At 43.6% G+C, this 18,236-nt stretch overlaps 1 long non-coding RNA gene across 1 annotated transcript; it reads right to left on the reverse strand.

Moving 5' to 3' along the window:
- Positions 1-8,798: 8,798 nt before the first annotated feature.
- Positions 8,799-16,581, reverse strand: LOC144682496 (uncharacterized). Its single transcript, XR_013577056.1, has 3 exons — positions 16,459-16,581; positions 10,502-10,571; positions 8,799-8,832 (listed from the first exon to the last, which is right to left on the reverse strand). It is a non-coding gene; the product is annotated as an uncharacterized LOC144682496 (long non-coding RNA).
- Positions 16,582-18,236: the final 1,655 nt, after the last annotated feature.

Consider the following 18,236-nt stretch of genomic DNA (forward strand, 5'->3'; position numbering starts at 1 on the left):
CTACACCCGATCAGACGTGGCACACTCCCGCCCGCAGGATGTAAAATTCAGTCCATTAACTCTGTTTCCCTCTCCACAGATGCTATCAGGCCTGCTGAGCTTTTACAGCATTTCCTGTTTTTATTTCAGGTTTCCAGCATCCACAGTATTTTGCTTTTATCATAAACCACAAAATCCCACTATACCCAGTTGAAACGTTTTCAAACTTAATTGAATTCAAAGCTAATAATTAGCTCACCAGTTGACAATCTATCCTACTAGAACCCACTCTAACTGAAAAATGCTACTCCTGAATGGCCATCAGTAACGTGTGGTTGGCTAAAGCTCGGTATCCTGCATGAAATTGCAGAATGTGATAGGAGGACTTCAGCATTTTGATGATGTGAGCACTTCCAGGAACTCATTCAGTATGAAAGAGAAAGCATATGCAAACAGTGAAGTTCTTTTTGAAGTGAAGCCACTGTTGTAATGTAGAAAACATGGCAACTAATTTGTGCACAGTGAGCTCCCATGAACAGCAACTTGATAGTCAGACAGATCATCTTTTTTATTTAAAGTGATGTTGATTGAGAGATATTGACTTGCATGGAGTGTGCAGAGGGAGAAAAAACTCTCAAAAAATCATAGAAAATTAATAACACAGGAAGAGGTCATTTGGCCCATCGAGTCTGTGCTGGCTCTCCTTGAAAACCCTATCCTTTATTTATCCTAATTATCTGAATCACCTTAATTGGATCACACCATAATCTTCAAATTCAAGGAAATACATGTCTAATCTATGTAACTTGTCATCATAATTTATCCCTTTTAAGCCCAATATCATTCTGGTGAATCTGCGCTGCACCTCCTCCAAGGCTGATCTATCCTTCCTGAGGTGCCATGCCAGAACTGAACATGGTTACTCCAGATGGCATCTAACCAGATTGAACCTCCCTGAACCAGCATCAAAGGAATGAGGTGTTTGACAGTGTAACTCATTATTCCAACTTTTACAAAAACATGCAGCACCAATTGGTTTTTGAATATAGTGGTTTAATTTCTTTAGCACACAGAACAAAACAAAGATGGTGAGTGAGATATTCACAACAAATTGTTAACCATTCATTCAATATTGCTTAAAAATGTTAACTAACAGTCAATAAGCTTTTCCCATTCACATATTTGTGGAGCAGTAACCCTGTGTTGGTCTACTGTGATTTTTCTCTAATATCTGTAAAGATCTGGAGAGACATGGACCGGGTGAGCGTTTGGGTAAAAGGTTTCCAGTCCCCCCCCACCCACACTGGGGAGGTCGCGTACCCAGGTGGAAGCATCACTCACTGTTGGAGTGGAGGGGAATGGGCAATGGCAGTAGCAATGAACACATTGCCACCTTTGGTATGAACAGCTGATTCTGTAAATCCCCATGGAACCTTACCAGCTGATGTGAGCAGCAGCATCTCTGCTGGGATAACAGCAAACCTGAAACTATGGCTCAGAAACAAATATGTGCGCACACGGAGCTCACAGTCCTTCTGAAGCTATTCACTGCTTCTCAGCAAGTCAGGCAAACTCCTCAAATGGCAGCTGCTTTCTTCTGCCATCTCCCGCTTCCCAATGATCTCTCTCTCTCTTCCTGCACTGTAATTGGACAAGCTGTCAGCCATTAAGTTGTTGCCCATGTGTTCTGGCTGGCCACATCGAACATGATCAGGCACCAAAGGAAATCCAACCATGTGTGGCATCACAGCTTCACAAAGCAGAGTACTCTCCGTATGCCATCTGCATGCCCCTAATAATCACTGCATGACACTTTATGTGACCGTTGCACATCTGCTCAGGCACACAGCTTGAACATTGCATGCGACTACTCATGGTTCTGGCAAGAGGCATTTCAGATGAGGACAATAGATACCCTGAGTGGACAAAATGCAAAGAGGCTGAGAAAATAATCTCTGCAGCCTCTGGTTTCTAGTGAACGGTGTAACAATGGATATTGGGGAAAATTAGAGCCAAATTGTTGCATATTAGTAGCTGGACACTTATTCAGCTTATCTTTTCATTCCTGTGTTCACTGAAATTTTCAATGCAAATTCAGCAAAGCTACACTCCCAGAGCATAGCTGCATAGGTTTTATAAAGAAAAGAAAGGACTTGTGTTTATGTGGCAACTTTCAGGATGTCCTAAAATGCTTTACAGTGAGATGTTTGTAAGTTATAATCGCTGTTGTTATGTAGACAAATGCCACAACTAATTTGCAGACAGCAAGATCAAAAATTCAACACTGAGACCATATGGGGTTTGTGGTGGAATAAATGTTGACCAGGCCATCTGGAGAATTCTCCTACTGTTCTTCAAATAATGCCGTGGGATTTTTTTTTACGCAGATCTAAAAAGGGCAGATTGAGTATTGGCGTAATGACTCCCCAGAAAGACAGCACCTCGCACAGTGGTGTGTACTCCCTCAGTTGCACTGAAGAATCTGCCAGGACTTGTTTTTAAATCTCTGGAGTGGGGCTTGAAATACAAACAGCGATCTCTGGTGACAGAGATAAACTGAGTCAAAGCTGACTACTGAATTTCTGGCCCCTCTTGCACCTTGTGAGGCTCCATTGTGGAAGTATTTTTTTTTAATTTGTCTTTATACAGACCATAATAGGTGTCAGCTGTGGTTCAGTAGAAGCACATGTGACCTCTGAGTCAGAAGGTCAAGGATTCAGGCCCCACCCCAGAGATTTGAGCATGCAAACTAGGATTATACTTCAGTGCAGTCCTGAGGGAGGTGCTGTATTGAGACGACAAACCAAAACCCTATCTGCCTTCTCAGGTGGAGTGAAAAATCCCATGGCACTATTGAAAAATAGGGGAGTTATCACAGTTTCCTGGCTAACATTTATCTCTCAACATAACATTGTTTAAACAGATTAACTGACCATTCATCTCTTTGCTGTTTATGGGACCTTTCTGTGTGCAGATTGGTTACTGCATTTTCCTGCAAGGCAACACTTCAGAAAATAACTTTATTGACTGTGAAGCACTTTGGAATGTCCTGAGGTTGCGAAAGATGCTATATGCATGCAAATCTTTCTTTTTATAATAGAGGCCCTGGAATTAATGCAAGGTAGCAACCATCTCAAGGAGTTATGTGATGTTATAAGCCATACATCTCAAATAGTTTGTAGTAGTCATCTGAATGAGTAGTTCAGCTAGCTGCACAGTAATTACTCTCATTTATTAGTTTTAACAGAAGATATAGTCTACTTTTAGATCATTGTTGGTTAATTCGAATTACCTATTAATTCAAATGGATTTGTGCAAAAACTGCCTCTAGTATTGTTTTGTTGAAATTGATTCAAATTACAGGATAATTCACATTTTTCAAGGAAGAAGCTATTATATATTAACTGGGGTAGACTGTAGCTTTTGGTGTCATTATTGTCTTCCATTTTCAAATGAAAAAGTACATTTAAAAATGAGCTTGTCGCCTATTTCACAGCTAACATTTGAAATCCCCAAGGGAAGAATGCCTCCACAAACAAGTTGTAGAAAAATAGTAAATCCAATTATAACACATTTACAACTTTACTATGCCTAGCAACCACAGAGAAACTGTGCTCCATTAGCAGTTGGTCTCAGTAGAATACACATGCTAAAATATTTGAAAATGTGATAATTCAGAAGTTGAAAACATCTTGAGTGTTCAAAACTACCCTGAAGTCGCTGTTTGCAGTTTTCCATTCTGTGGTTTGGAAGATTTTAGACTGTCACAAGTTTAATGCAAAGAGCCCTGAGTTAATTCTAACTATAGACAGGTAAACATTATGTTACCCACTACAGATAGTAACAGTGCTTAAAACCAATGGCTAATGCTGCAAATGGTGACTAAGCAATTTCTTTCTATCGGTCTGCGAGTCTACAATTACTATTAAAGCAAGGTGAACAGTCCATTTCTGATGATAACTATGCCAATTGAGTTTCTTTAAACTAATGGTTGAAACCAATTGTTTGCATGGCTGACCTCCTGGAGTTTGATTCAAACATGGACAAAATGGCAGACTTTTTTTTCTCCAGGTTGTTGTTTTTCAGAGATCAGGGGCTGGATTTTCCCTGCAGGCTCCTGAACCCCAGCATCAAGCTGAAATGTGGGTCTGAAGCCTGCAGTTTTGGAAAGCGGTCATACATAGTGATCTTCTCCAGTGTCTCCAACTAATGGCCAGAGAGTGGGCTTGCTGTCCAATTCAGGATGGAGGGTGGGCTCCCAAAGCTGGAGGGCCAATCCAAGGCCTCCCAGTTTGAAAGCAGCAGAAGGATGCAATGGAAGATAAGTGAGGGACAGGGCACTTCAAAAAGGAGGCATCCTCTCTCCAACTTCTTAAAGTTTTTTAAAAATTAGCTTTTGGAGCCAGTCCACCACTGTGTGGGGGGTAAACTAAGCAGCCAGGGAGGGCCTTTTGGGCTGCCTGGAGCCATGGCCCCGTTATCAGCCACCAGGTGACCATCTCCAGGCAGTTAAACTGGCCCTTGCCACCTGTGGGAACATAGAGGCCAACTGGAAAATCCCAGTCCCCTCCTCAGAACAGGCCCACGTGCAGGATGGAGCTGGGGAACTAGCACATTGTCTGCCTGTTCTGCCTCTGGCTCTAGCAAAGGTTAAAGATATGGCTCCAGGAGTTTATCTGTTAAATTACTTCAAGGTGATGCTTTCTGTCATCCTTGCTTCAACCATTATTCAAGGATTTCTTCGGTCAATCCTGTAGCATGTGGTTGGAGGTTAGAACCTTTATAGCAGGTAAAGGAGAAAGAGATAAGGCAATTCTGAGATACTGAGGGCCTGTAATTTGCAAAGTAAAAACAAGGTGCATTATTTTGTGTTTGGTATGAAAAATGCAGTGTAACCATGCACCTGTATCAAAAAGAACCAAATGTATTTCTGTATGAACAGGAACTAAATTATCAGCTGCATTTATGACATGGCAGTGCGTTTAAATGAAATGCATCATAGTACATGTACTGAAATGAAGGATTATATCTCCTCATCCTGTCCAAAACACATGAGTATTAGCAAGTGAGGATCAAACACATGTAGCATTTATATCAGTATGACTGGCTACATTGGCACATTAATGCATAATGTAGAAATTATTGAACTAAGTACATCTGCATGAAAGATGCTAAAGTGTCTTGATCGACATGTAGTGTATTACACCCTTTCTGCCAATCTTTGCGCCTGACAAATGAGCATTTCCCAATTTTGGAGAAGGCAAAGATCAGGAAAATTACAACCTTATTGAGTGCAGCATGAAGACAGCATGCCCTGTTGTCCATAGTGCCGAGGAATGTTATTTCCCAGGTGCCATGGAGAAAAAAGGATGCAGAGACTGATTGTGGTGGATCTCTGTCAGCTTAACGTGGCCCTAGAATTTCCAGGGCTTTTTCAAGCAGCTGGTCCCAAACCTATTGCCTATGTTATCATGGAATGCATGGGGACCTCTGTATGACATTCACAGGTCTGCAACATTGGTCTGAATTTTATGGGATCCTAGGGGCTGGCTAGGAAGTAGCAGAGGGACAAAAAATTTGGAGGGTGGATGAGAGGGTGGAATGCCTGGCTGCTCTTGGAGATGGAGTTTCACCCCGTAAGAGGATGGGAGGTCCAACAGTAGTTCATTAACTGTCTGATGGGCATGAAATCTGGTCGAGCCCTCATAAACGGCTGAAGTGGAGTTTGACCCCGGCTTTCCAGCCCGTAGATGGGGCCCCCACTGCACTGACAAAATCCCAGCCATTATATTCTCTCCTTCCGAAGGAGAATAAAATGGTGAACAACCAATCAACCACCAAAGAAGAACCACCATCACTAAAAATCAACAGTTCATGGAGATATTAAACATAACACGAAAATGTACAGGACAGCCTATACGAAGGGTAAGTTTTGAGGCAAGTGGGAAAGAGAAGATTTATAGAGGCTGGTCAAGGCTCTGACATCTGGTCAGAAACAAAGGAAAACCCCAGGCTATTTAGTTCTAGCTTTGTGTGCTCAAGTATTGTAATACCTTTATACCAAACCATTGATTCAAGGAAAAAATGTTACTGTGTGCACAGCTAAACAAGGTCTTGTGTCTTTTACATTACAGGAGGTGCCTTGGAGGGAGAAGCTAGTCCTTCAAAAACCTTGAGTTTCTTAAAGATCTATAACTGCTGGTTTGTCCTCAGCATCTCCACTCTGACATCTTAGCTGCACATGTATCAGCACAGGGACACAGGCCTGGATTTTCGAGGTGAGTATTGGTGAAGAAAGAGACATGTCTAAGCTTTTTGTCTTCCACTCATTAGAACACTCGCAAGAATACCAATATGAGGGGGAAAATAACAAATCATACTATATACTATTTGTACAGTATAAATTGCTGTTTTGCCTCTTATCTTGGTATTCTTGCGAGTGTCCTGATGAGTGCAAGATGAAAAGCTTAGACATGTCTCTTTTTTTTCAGTAATACTCAAGTTCTGTACTATCAAATGACTATTAGTTGGGGTGACTCTGCAGATCTTTAAAAATGGTGGGGAGTGGGACCCGGAAGCAAGAGTCTCACCCCCATTTTGGGCAGATCCCATTTTTTTATGGTGAATGGAAGGGGACGAGGTGTGAATTGCATAGGCAGGAAACACAAATCTGCTGGGTCATTTGAAATTAGTGCTGAGTTCAAACATACCTATTTTCTCTGCTCCAGGGGCCTTATCCCACAGTATGGGAACCATAATTTTATGGAGGAGACATAAACACTTATGAAGATCAGTCTGTTTAAGTGTCATAATCTAAAATGATTTAAATCTCCAGCCTTTAAAATTGGAAAAAAAAACAGTCTGCAGTTTTCACTTAAAGTAAGAAAGCAGACACAATGCTGGAGTGCTTTCATTGACAGGTCATTTGGTGTAACTTAGAAAAAAATGCATTAGCCACCTGTTTTTGCAATTTCAATATACTACATTGTTTACATTTCCCAAAGTTTGTTATTATAGCTGAGCCCATTATAAACACTTGGCTGAGTTTCAAAAGGTCCAGAACCACTTGTTATTAAGGGTTAGCTATCTTTGATGTGGCTACTTAAATAGATGTGTGTTTGTTTTTACAACAGATTTACCACTTGACTGGATTTACATTTTTTGAATGGGTTTTATGAATGGGTGTTGTTTTGAGTATCAAGTGTGTTTGAATGAGGCCTCTATTAAATTGTTAGAAGTTTAATGTGTTTTCATCTTCAATGGCTATGGAGGACTGCCCATAGTAGATACTGGGTGAGTGACTATTGAGGATACGTGGGGGTATGGATGGGAAATAGGGGGTTATGAGGACATGGGGGCCATGGGGATATAGGATGCATGGGAGGTATGGACGGGACATAGGAGTATGAGGGGGCATGGAAGGTGGGTGGGGGTTGGGGTGTGAGGGGTGAAGGCTAGAGGGCCTGTCAGTCTTTAATGCAACTGCCCAAAGAACCGAGATGGGCCTTCTAATTACCCTGCCTTGGCACTCACCTACCTCTGTGGCTGCCTCTGAACTGCCGCCAGAAGCAGTAGGCCTCCATCCCACACCAGCCTCCCTGGAATTAAAATATGTTGGGCAGGAGCCCTTTTAAAGGAGATGGGTCTGTCAGGTCGGGCAATTTCCCAATTTGAACTTCCTGCCTCATGAATAAAAATCCAACCCATACACTCAAGAGGGATTATTTAGACAATTATGTGTGGCAGTGAGAACAAGGGACTGGAGGTGGAAGACTGGGAGAGTGACAATTTTTCCATGAAGGGAGGGAAATGACCACCCTTGGAACTGGGAACTGCAGGACCCAGGTCCTAGGACCTTGTAATCTAAAGACCAATGATTTTGAGAGCACAGATCTCATGTGAAGTCAATGTAAACAATTGCCATGCATGTCGTTGGGTAGATGGGAAGAATCCACTATGTACATTTCCAAAACATTGCAGGACGTTTTTCATGACATATCGCATAGCCTGCCTCATTTCCCAGGACAAGCTTCCAAGGATATTGGTGGATTGAGGTGGAAATGGAGAAAGATAGAAAAAAGTGGGTCAACCTTTACTCCTATTTAAGTGTAGAGACTGCAGCAGGCCTCATAGGGAACTGGCAGTTTTCTGGGAGGTAAAGGCAGGTGCAATATTTTTGTGACAATTTGAGATGGTAACATTTAAGATTATATTTTACTATGTTTATCAGCTGAAATGTACTCCAAAATGACAGTATTTTAGAAAGTTTATTTCTTCATTTTTTAATTATTATTCATTCATGGGATGTGGGTGTCGCTGGCTGGGCCAGCATTTATTGCCCATCCCTAGTTGCCCTTGAGAAGGTGCTGGTGAGCTGCTTCTTGAACCGCTGCAGTCCGCATGGCGTAGGTACACCCACCATGCTGTTACAAAGGGAGTTCCAGGATTTTGACCCAGCTATAATTTCCTCTAACTTGCTCTGAGCAAGACCATTGGAAAACTAATGGTTTTATGTATCAACAACAGCAACTTCGTTACAAAGTAGAGCCTGGTTCTTCATGTTTTCTGTTGCTTAAATTTTGCATTTCTGTTGGATTCTACATCTTACATAAAATACTATTAAATGTTTAAATGCTCTTACCGTAACATTACATTTGAGTGAATGTACAGTTATGTTGAAAGTGTATTTTGGTTTAAAATTTAGCAGAATAAATGAATAAACCTCATTGTACTGATAAAAATTTCCAGCATCTTCTTTACTTTCAGCAGGAATCGATCAGTGACTGCTAGTGGTTGTTAGGGAAGTAATGCTGCAATCACAACTGAAGTATACATTCACAAAGTGATGGCTAGCTGTGAAAAGCAAATAATGATTGATAGGCCGCCTCGTAGATCTGTAAGGTTTCCACAAGTGAGTTGATTAAGAACAGAACAGAAATTGTAATCAAAATTAGAACTGCAACCAATTGGTACCACCATTGCTTTCCCTTTTATTCTCATGGCCAGAGTTTACAGCTGGAAAACTAAATCACAAACATAATTTCAGTGACTCCTTGGTATTATTTGAAGTTTAGTATTTTATTTGGCATTATTACTGCAGCTCTTTACAATCAAAATATATTAGACTGAAGAAGAAAAAGAAATGAAATGATTCTACATCAGGAAAGTGAGATGAGATCTGACTTGGTGCAATGCTTTGGCTTAATTTGAAAACCTTCCTATCTCTTTAGCTTCCTCCAGTCCTCTAATCACTCTCCCTCCCCGCAACACCCCAGCCCCTTCCAATTCTTTGGCTCTGGCCTTTTGTGCATTTCCACTTCCTTCACCCCATTGCTAATGGCCATGCCTTGGCTGCCCAAGCCCCACACTATGGTATTCCTTCAGTCCTCCACTTCACTTTACTCCTTTAAGGCCATCCTCAAAACCCATTCTTTAACCAAGCTATTGGTCACCCTTCCTAATATCTCCTTCCTTATCTCAGCAGATTCTTCTGTCTATTTATGCCTCAAGGAAGCCTCGGGATGTATTTCTACATGAAAGATGCTATATAAGTATAAATTGTTGATTTATTATTGAGGCAGAAGAAATTAGCCAAACTCACTGAAGCTAATCAGGTTTAAATTCCCTTTAATTCCAACCTCATCCCTTCTCAAAATGTAAAAGAATGGATGGGTGGTTCCAAGATCTGTCATGTTGTGAACTAGTATTATCTGTAAGAGTTGACAATTTAGGTCTGTTTGCCTCTAATGGATGTGAGCCTGAAGAATACATTACGATTGATTAAGGGAGCAATCTGTTGTTTCATAGATTAAAGAGCAGATGTAAGTCACTTGAGATTTCAACTACATTACACACTTAATAAATCAATGGGATGTGATAATGAGCACTGCAGTTATGGGAGATTTGTCAGACATATTATAAACCATGACAAGCTTCTAGCACTGTGATGTTGGCAGTAGTTTGGTCTAATAGCTAATGTAATCAGTATATTGCATTACAAAATGTTGAGTTTCAGATTATTAAAAACCCATTGCATTCCTTTAAATTAACCCAGAAAGTTAAAACCAATTATTACAAACCTATTTGCATTACAATAAGTATTAATATTTTGAACGCTTTCTGTGGTATAAGGCATAATCAATACATGATTAACCTGTAAGAAAGCAAGCCACTTTGTGAACTGTTTCCTCAAACAGTATGGCCATGCTACTCTTTGTAGTACACTTGCAACAAAGGCTAGTAAACAATGAATGAAATAAAAAGCCAAGAAAGAATAGAATTATTCCCCAACAATAATATGTTAAAGGGCAGAATTTGCTCTTATTACCCCTTGGCATATTGGATTGGCACATGAAAGAAAATCCATAATGGATCCAGTGTGAATTTATGTCTAAGGAACATATGTATTATTAGATGAAGAACAAAACCATGGTCCCTCTAGTTCTACCACCCTTGTAGCCACTGGTGCATTGACAATGAAGTTATTCACTAATCATGACAATCAATCTGTGAACCACCCTACCTGATTTTTCTTTATTTTTCTCTAAAATGAGAACAAAGCTGCTGTTCTGGAATAACTGCCCAGTTGTAACCTGCAGTAACAGAAAAAGACTTGCATGTACTCCGCACTTAGTGTAAAGTGTCAAACTTACTTTTAGCAACACTTTTCTCATCACATTTTCCCGATTCGACTCTGTTCATAAAATACATTGTCATAAAACATGATCGATGTTCCCCAGTTCACCAGGAGCGGGGTATCTGCTAATTGTTAATTAAGTGTCCTACTGGCTGGTGACCCACTTAGAATTCAAAGCCGCTGGGCTAAAACTTGTTCCAGTTTTTGGGTGGGGTGTTTACAATTTGTGACCAGCCTGTGCCCATTCCATTGAGGCAGACAGCATGTAAACTTTGTGCTTTAGCCCTGGGTTTAGTGCACAACCCAGTACAACCTGCTAGTTCCAGAGAGAGAGCTGTCAGGTTTACCAATGTGGGTCTGGAGGCCCTAGAATTGGCAGAAAGACAAAAGCCATGTTTCCACAGGAGAACCAGGAGGCCCTCAAGGCAAACCCTCCAGAGGAAATGGGAGAAGGGTCCTGAGAGGTCAATGCCCAGTGAGTAGTCTTGAGGACCTGACAGCAGCCCCAAAATCAGTTTACTGATAAGGGTCAGTGAATGCCTCTTCACATGAAACCTCAAACCTACCAAACCACCAGCCTCCAACACTGCTCAATGTACCATAACCCATCACTAACCCATCAGTCTAATCTGGATCATCAGTAAAGTGATGGAAGGGGTCATCAACAGTGCTATCAAGTGGCACTTACTCAGCAATAACCTGCTCACTGACGCTCAGTTTGGGTTCTGCCGGGATCACTCAGCTCCTGACCTCTTACAGCCTTGGTTCAAAAATTGACAAAAGGGCTGAACTCCAGAACTGAGGTGAGAGTGACTGCTCTTAACATCAAGGCAGCATTTGACCAAGTGTGGCATCAATGAGCCCTAGCAAAACTGGAGTTAATGGGAATCGGGGGAAAACTCCGCTGGTTGGAGTCACAAAAGTCACCGTTGAGAATCTGCTCAGTGTCTTGGCCATGGTCTGCAATGGATGATCATTGAGTGGGTAAAGAGGAAGGTCCAGCTGTGCTCATAAGAGCAAGATGTACAATGGGGTGGGAGATGAAGGTCGAAGTTCAACTGGGAGAGGAAGGTGTGTCAGGGGGGTGGAAAGGGTTAAGTTGGGAGGTTGTTGTTGGGGGGTGAGGTTGGGAGGAGTGGACAAAGTTGCCGGGAGGGAGGTTGGGAGCGGGGATGGAGTATTGGTGGGAGGAGGGGGTAACAGTGGCGAATACGGCAGTTGGGGAGGTAGTTGTAAGGAGGGAGGAAGGTATAAGGGAAGGAGTCTTGAGGGAGGAAGGAGTGCAAAAAGGGGAAGGAATCCACGGGGGGAAGGAGTCCAGAGAGGGGAAGGAGTAAGGGGGGAGGAAGAAGTAAGGCTGGAGGAAGGAGTCGGGAAGGGGGAATGAGTGAGGCAGGAGGAAGAAGTAAGGCTGGGGGAAGGAGTCTGGAGAGAGGTAGAGGTAAGGGTGGCAAAAGAAGTAAGGGGAGAGGAAGAAATCAGGAAAGGGGAAGGACTAAGAGGGGTAAAGAGTCCAGGGCGGGAGGCGGGGAAGAAGTCTGGGGTGGAGGAGTCCCGGGGGGAGGGCATGGGAAGGGGTCTGGTGGTGGGGAGGAGTTCCAAGGGGGCAAGGAGTTCCAAGGGGGCAAGGAGTTCCAAGGGGGGAAGGAGTTCCAAGGGGGCAAGGAGTTCCAAGGGGGGCAAGGGGAAGGAGTTAGGAGTGGGGGTGTCCAGGTGAACATGCAAGGGAGGGCTCTGTTTAGACCATGGCTACCTCCTGGGGAGCAAACTGAGGGTGGGTGTCATATGAGGGAATAGTGGCAATGACCGAGGGCAGAGTGAGGCGGTAGGGTGGGAGGATGAGTGTGCAACGTTATCAGTAGAAGGGACGATGAGGGTGGGTGGTGGGGCCTTGGAGGCAGGCACGGATCCTTGGGGGTGGGAAGGAGATCAGGGAGGTTAATGTGGATGGGGGTGGGATTTTTGGGAAGGAAGGGAACGTACATATTCACCTGGACATGCCCGAAAGAAAAAGGTTGTGGCTAATAGGTGACAGTGGGGAGGTGGAAGGTGATAACAGGGGGTCGATAGTGATGGGGGAAAGGAAATGGGTGTCAGTGGGAGGGGAAAGAATGGGGGACCTTATGAAAAACTGTACCACTGCTATGCTTTTTAAATCGAAAGTGAAATGAGAACAGGTGCTGCATGGGACTGTGATCATTGGGTGGGCAGAGATGCGGATCAGCTCAGATGGACAACTGAAAATGAACCCAGGCATGCAGCATTAAAAATTCTCAGGGTATTGAGATGAGTGTGATGCAGGAAGGATCTGCGTGTGTGGGAGAGTGCTTGCACAAGGCTCAAAGAGGCCCTGCCACACACTATTCTCCCTCCAAAATCATTCATGGGCTGGCTACTTGCAGCTGAACTGCTAGTTGCGGGGCTGGGGCGGGGGGAGGGCAGTGGCATCAGGGGTGGGAGGGTGGATACAGTGGGAGGACTCGCAAAGCCCGTCAATGAAGCCGTGCAACCAATTGTGATCCGAATTTCTTAACTTTTGAACACCTTAGACTTCTAGGTGCTGCCCTGACATCTGCAACAGAGGGGGAGACAGCCTGTGTAATGGTTGGCCTTGTTGCCTCTGATGACTTCAGCGTGGGTCTTCTGGAAGGTCGATGCTTTGGGGCTTGCTTTGGCTGTCCTCCTGTGGGAAAGCTGCTCCCTCTGTATTGACAGAGGATGACCAGGGTCTCTGTGGCATCCACCATCCTTCCCATGGAGACCTCCATATGCACACATGTGGACACCACTTTGTCAGCGAGCAGGCGGGTGTACTCCTTTGACTCGCATGCCACTCTGTTGAGAGCTTCCAATGGCTCTGCATGATTTTCCCTTACCTTCTGCTGACTCTCCACGATGAGTTGGAAGCCCGAATTCAGAGGCTTATCATCTGACTCGGACCTGACAGATTCCTCTTCCCCATCAGTCCTCCGAGTGCCGGAGAGCTCAGCTGAACTTTCCTGCTCCTGCTGCGGACACATGTCTATGCGGTGACCACCAGATTGTGAACCTGATCTCTAGATCTAGGTCCCACTGAGGTGTGTGTCTCTGCGCTGGTGCAGGGTGTGGGTAAGCGCTGTGACGGGCCTTCCAGGCTGCTTATTTCCAGCTCTTCAATGGAGGAGGAGTCCTCTTTGCTGGGGATGAGGACCTGGCTGGAGCTGAGGGATTGGCTGGCTGAGGGTGTCGGTCGCTTGGCAGAGCTCCCTGTGAACCAAAGTAGAGATGATTAGTGCGTGGCAGCAGAGGCAAAAGCAGGAGAAAGAGCACTCACATTTGCGTTGAGAGAGGGATGACATGGCGCAGAATCCTCATGTGGGTGTTTGCTGCTGACCTCACTGTCGCTGCAGGCATGGTCCACGTAGAGCCATAGAACCATAGAAAGTTACAGCACAGAAGGAGGCCATTAGGCCCATCTTGTCCATACCAGCCCGAGGACACCCAGGTGCCCTTTCTAATCCCACCTTCCTGCACCCAGCCCTTAGCCCTGCAGCTTACAGCACTTTAGGTGCAGATCCAGATATTTTTTAAAAGAGTTTAAAGTTTCTGCCTCTACCACCAACTTGGGCAGCAAATTCCAGTCACCCACTACCCTCTGCGTAAAAAAGTTCTCCCTCATGTCCCCCCTACACCTTCTGCCACTTATCTTGAACCTATGTTCCCTGGTTCTACCACCAAGGGAAACAATTTTTTTCCGTCCACTCTATCTATTCCCCTCATAATTTTGTACACCTCAATCAAGTCACCTTTCAGCCTTCTTTGTTCTAAGGAAAATAACCCCAACCTATCCAATCTCTCCTCGTAGCTACACTTTTCTAACCCTGGCAACATTCTGGTAAACCTTCTCTGCACTCTCTCCAGAGCTATTACATCCTTCCTGTAATGTGGTGACCAGAACTGCACACAATACTCCAGTTGTGGCCTCACCGGTATTTTATACAATTCCAACATTATATCCTTACTTTTATATTCTATACCGCTGCCTATGAAGGAGAGCATTCCATATGGCTTCTTTACAACCTTGTCTACTTGAACTGTTGCCTTCAGGGACCTGTGTACTTGTACACCAAGATCTCTCACTTCATCTACCCCTCTTAGTATATTCCCATTTATTGTGTAATCCCTGTAACTGTTTGACCTCCCTAAATGTATGACCTCACACTTCTCTATGTTAAAATCCATCTGCCATCAGTGAGCGTGATGGCACACTCCTCAAAGTGAGTGAGGGGCGTAATGTGGGTCACCACACCACTACCCCTGCCCCCGGTCTGGGACCTCTCCTTCCTGCCTTGAGCCAGCTTCTCCTGCATAAAAAAACAACAGATGGAGAGAGTGTGAGCAGGACAAATTGCACTGCATGGAAATTTTGTGTGGTGAGCGGAGACATGGGCGGGATGAGGACACAAGCTCCAGAAGATATGAGGCTGATGGAGATGTGAGGGGTGTATGAGAGTTAGTGGTGTTGTCCCTTGAGGTGTGAGATCCCTGTGGATGTGTGATGGGTTTGTGAGTGTGTGAGTTGAGAATGATGAGAAGAATGACTTACCCTGGCAGAACGGATGAGACCATTCACCCTCTTACGGCACTGGATGACTGTCCTCTTTTGCAGGGCATTGGCGCTGACCACTGCTGCCACCACTCTCATGCTGGATTGGTGACCTTGCTTGCTGGTTGAGGACATCACAGCGGGCCTCCATGGCGTCCAAAAGGTGCTTGTGGGACACGCCATGAAACCGGAGGTGGGGGTCTGCAGTCTTCTTGTCTTTCAGAATGGATATGGATCCATTTTGCAGCAGTGCTGGGCTGGAAGCGGTGTGCACGCAGTTGGACTTTAAATATGGCACCTCGCGTGAGGAAGCAGCAAGGCGATGGCGTGGCAGGAAAATGGGAGCCCGCCCGCCATCGAAATGACATGTTTCCTGGGAATGCATGATTAATGAGGCGGGATTGGGACGATACAGTGTGAAAAGCCACCATTAAGGCCGGTGGGTAAAATGTCCTTTTTCCCGCATGCTACCCACACTTCGTGCAAATCTGGAATGATCCCGCCCTAAGGCTTAGACTTCCTTCCTAAAGTTTGGTGTCCAGAATTGAACACAATCCTCCAACTGAGTCCAAATCAGTGTTTTATAAAAGTTTAGCATAACTTGCTTGCTTTTGTACACTATGGCTCAAATCTTCTGGTCTCGGGATTGTTGGAGAGCGGACATACGATGGAAGGTGTGCATCAGGACTCTGCATAAGTCCTGTTGTGCGAATATCTGTGGGAATTGCCTGGGATGGTTAAACTTCCAATGAGCAATTTGTTCACTGCCCGGGACTCTCTGCGAATATCACCGACTTTGAGCTAGGATCGGAGACTTGGAACAGATCCATGCAACTTAACTTGATTGTTACCCAAGAAATGTTAGTTTAAAACCTGGGTACCTCCACAACTGAAACCTACCCCCATCACCCCACCCAACCCAACTATCCACACACCCACCCTCCCATCAACCCACCTCGCACACCGACCCACCTCATCCACCTGCCCACCTACCCATCCCGCCCAACTACCCAACTCAACCACTCACTCATCTACCCAACTCAAGCACCTACCCACTTCATCCACTCACCCACCTACTCACCTCACCCACTCACACACCTACCCACCTCACTCATTTGCCCATCTCACCTACCTACCCTTTGACTCACTTACCCATTGACTCATTCACTCATTCACCCACTCACCTATTCACTCACCCATTCATTCATACACTCATTCACGAACACACTGAAAAACTTTGGGACCTTTAATCACCTACCTGAATATGACAGCTGATGTCATGAAAAGAGGGCTTGCCCTCTGTGCTGATCCTCTTTGCTGGTCTCTGTGGATTCCTACACTGAGGAAGTTCTTCTGTATACTGAATTTGAAGTTTGGCCAGAAAAAAATGTATTGAGAGGGTAGTTTTCTGTCTGATCAGTGTTGGACACAATGGTTCCAACACTGATCAGAAGATTTGGACCCATGTTCTTATTAATAAAGCCAAAGATTCCATTTGCTTTATTAACAGCCTTCTCAACACAATTTGTAGATTTATAGATGATGCCAAATTGCAGGTGGTAGTCAATGCTATGGAGAACTGCAATAAATTACAGGAGAACATTAATAGACTTGCATCATGGGCAAAAAATTGGCAAATGAAGTTCAACGCAGAAAAATGTGAGATAGTACAATTTGTTTGGAAGAATAGGGAAGTCACTTATTATTAGGAAGGTGCAAGTCCAGGTGGAAAGAGGAACAAAGGGATCTCAGAGTACAAATACTTCAATCACTGAACGTTGAGCCACAATTTAGAAAGGCCATAAAAAAAAACCAAGCACCAGGTTTTATTTCTAGTGAGATAGAATTGGAAAGTAGGGAAGTTATGCTAAACCTATCGAACATTGGTTAGACTACACTTAAGAGTACTGTGTGGAGCTCTGGTGATCATATTATAATACTGGAGGCACTGGAGAGAGTGCAACGAAGACTTACAAGGATGATATCAGGAATGCATGGGTATACATATCAGGAAAGAGTTGACAGGCTAGGTCTCTTCTCTCTTGAAAAAATTGCTGAGGAGTGGCTTCATATAGATCTTTAAAATTATGGGAGGTTTTGATCGAGTGCTTATAAAAATAATGTTTCCTCTTGTGGGAAGTACATGACTAGAAGGCATCAATATAAGATAGGCACCATGAAATCTAACGGAATTCAGGGAAACCTCTTCATCCAAAAAGTAGTGAGAATGTGGAACTCGCTACCACAGGGAGTGGCTAAAGTGAATTTAATGTACATTTTTTAGAAGGATTTCATGATACCACATTTGGCCTTTAGACAATAATAAAAGCAAATGAATCATACTGGACTCTAGGCGTTGGCTCTGTTTCTCTTTCCACAGATGCTGCCAGATCTACTCAGTTTTTCCAATGCTTTTTGTTTTGTCTTAGATTGGTTTTAATATAATTAATAATGGTTATTGTCCTAGATAGTGAAAGGTAATTCTTTATATTAACTTAATAGTCTAATATGTTTTATATTTAAAATAGAAACTCAGTTGGAATGTCTATTGCTTCATGCACATTATTATTTAAATCTTAAAAATATACTTAGCCATGTACTTGCATTTGTTTTCAAGCTATTTCATTCTGATCAAACACAATAGAACAACAGAATTGAATTGCACCCTAGAACTCTGAACTGGTAGAGAAATGAGGCACTTAGATTTACTGCCTGGACAGTACTTCCATTTTCAAACTGAAAGCTGCCATATGGCAATCAAGATTACACATAAAACCTTCTAGGTATTTGAGTAGCTTCTGATGTGCAGCCTACTGAGAATGGACATGTTGAATAAGGCTGTTGCTACCGGAAGGTGAAAATTGCATTTGCAGAGCCTTTTTCCAGGAAGGATAAAATTAGCATTCAAGAAGAAAGGAAATCAATTCTTCAATAGTGCCAAATGCCCAGTAGTTCAACGTTTTCCATCCATTCTGCTTTCTTCCTAGTCAGCGAAATTATATTGAGTCCAAGAGTTGTTTTGATAAAACATCCCAA

This window comes from Cetorhinus maximus, chromosome 7 (genome assembly GCF_964194155.1).
Source record: "Cetorhinus maximus chromosome 7, sCetMax3.hap1.1, whole genome shotgun sequence".
Classification (NCBI taxonomy): domain Eukaryota; kingdom Metazoa; phylum Chordata; class Chondrichthyes; order Lamniformes; family Cetorhinidae; genus Cetorhinus; species Cetorhinus maximus.